The sequence below is a fragment of the Palaemon carinicauda genome, unplaced genomic scaffold (genome assembly GCF_036898095.1).
Source record: "Palaemon carinicauda isolate YSFRI2023 unplaced genomic scaffold, ASM3689809v2 scaffold1192, whole genome shotgun sequence".
Classification (NCBI taxonomy): domain Eukaryota; kingdom Metazoa; phylum Arthropoda; class Malacostraca; order Decapoda; family Palaemonidae; genus Palaemon; species Palaemon carinicauda.
The window spans coordinates 4737-7104 of record NW_027168696.1 but is presented as its reverse complement, the minus strand read 5'-3'; positions in this window follow the sequence as shown (position 1 = coordinate 7104).

Below are 2368 nucleotides of genomic sequence, written 5' to 3'. Positions count from 1 at the left end.
GTCTACGACTTTCCTGCGATAGCGATACATCTTCTTCCTTGCCTAGTTCAGGACTTTAGCCTTGATCTAGGTCGGGTTAGGAAGGTTTCTCTGTTCCATGCTGAAACTGTACTCTTGCACCGTTTTAGCCGATCAGCCTATTCTTAGGTTAGGGAGTGTCCTCCCTTCCCTTTGTGGCCGCTCTGGTACAGAAACCCTTCCTGGGAAGACCCCTCTCTTCTCCCTCCCCACCTATCTCTTGTATAGCCTAGCCTATGCTTAGGTTAGTTTATACTCATCTGTCCCCTGTCCTACAACTCCTCCTTAGGGTGGAAGAGTAGGGCTACCCGAGCTTCCTTGTGCAGTCCGCTCTGGTACATATACCTTCATAGTGTCCTATAAGGTTAGTTCCTAGTGTAGCTCTGCATAAGGGAGTCTCCCCCCCCCCCCCTCTTGGGTGTCCCCTAGTCCTCCCTTGGGCTACCTGCTCCCGGTCCCTAGTGACCCCTGCTTATGGATGATAGAGCCTGTCTCTATCATGGGTACACCCCCTCAGGGAGGGGGAGGGATGTCTGGAACCCTGAAGGTACTTCCTGCATCCTTCCCCCCCTCCCCCTGTCTCTCTATCTATCCGGGTGCCGGTCTCTTGCCGCCTCTTCTGCCGGCAATACCTGCCTCTTGGTGACTTCCCTACCCTTGCCGCCAGCCCCCCGTGTACCGAGGGACTGCCGGCTGCCGCCGGCTACTACCGGCGGCTCTCCTACTCCTATCTAATCGTCCGCTTGCCGGTCGATCTCCGGAGTGCCGGCATATACTGCCGGCAACCCGATACTACCTGTACCATCCTTACCCCAGTCACCAATCCGGCATCCTCCGGCTGCCGGAGCCGCCGCTCCCTGCCGGCGTGCCGCCGTTGTGCCGGCGGCCGCCATCCTGGTATCTAACTGACTTTGCAAATTGTCTGTTCTAGTGCCAGAATCTATGCTGGAGCGAGCTCCGGCGTGCCGGCGGCTGCCGGATGCCCCGGAGGCGTCAAGAATACTTGCACCCCCTCTCTGTAGCTATCATAAGACTAAGATAGCCCTACCTGGCAAATAGATAAGCTGCTTTGCTTCTAAGATCAGTACCTAGTACTGCTCTATTAGTGATCATGCTGTCTCTTTGCATTCTTCTATTTCCAGCATGCTATGTGCATCTTAGCACGGCTGGTTGCCAGAAGCAGTTTCCCTTAATGAGACCTTCTGGCTCTTATCTGGGAACCGAATGAATTCGATCCCAACCTTGTCCTTGGCTTTCCATGGAGTTCCAATATAATGGGAATCCTAGGAAACTATATCCAATGATCTCGGTCATTTGGATTATCCCAGGACCAAGCCTATGGTAACCAGCCGGGCGAGATGCATAGAGCGTGTTCTCCTTTACTGTTTCACTCTCTATGCATCACACCTTCTGTAAGTTAAAATTAATGATTAATATTAACTTAATTTAAGAGCCATTCCTATGACTCCCCCATACTCATTTTCTCTTTCTTCCACAGGAGGAGCAGATGAAGTGCGATTTCGCATACTGTGCTGTGAAACGCTCCCAGTTTTACGGACATACGGCGTGCAGGACTCACGCCCCTTGCTCAGACAAGAAAGGGGATTGGAAGTTCTGGAATCCACTGGAATGTACGGTCTGCCAGGCCTACCTAGTTGAGGCCTTCCATAACCCTCCCTCAGCGGAGGTTAGAGACATTGCTCGTGAGAAACTGCGCAAGTGGGTGCGTGGTTTTCAGAGAAATGCCACTGGACCGTACCTGGCCACCGAAGAACTGAGGTCCCTGTTGTTCCCTAAGGCCTCCCCTGACTCAGTGGTTCCAAAGGAAGCAATCCCCACTGTCCAAATTACGGTGGAACCTGATGTGGTCATGGCTCAGTCCATGCACGAGTGTCGCCTAGATTCCGAGGAGGATGAACAGATCTCTGACGTCTCGGAAGACACGGAGAAGACGCTTATGGCTCAAGGAGCCGAAGAGGACGAAGACAAGGTGGAATACACCGAGTCGGAGATTGGAGCTACTCCCTCGTCCATCCCTCCGCCTACTCCTACACCGACGGATGTGTCCATCCCGTCTACCTCCTCGACCCCGGATCCTTCCTCTTCGACCCAAGAACTGATCCGACTGATTAGAGCTGTCATGGACGACAGACTGAAGGAGAACCAGGAGTCCATCAGGTCTATGATTGGATCCAGAGAACCGAAGAAGATCTCGGTTAAGGATCTCCCAGCTTGCTCTCATGCCAACCCGTGGAGGTATGCAGAGCATATGGTTATTGCGACCGGCAGGATCTTTGTTAGTGACAAAATCGGCACGGTCCCGTTGGAAGATGTGGAATTCTTCCCAAGC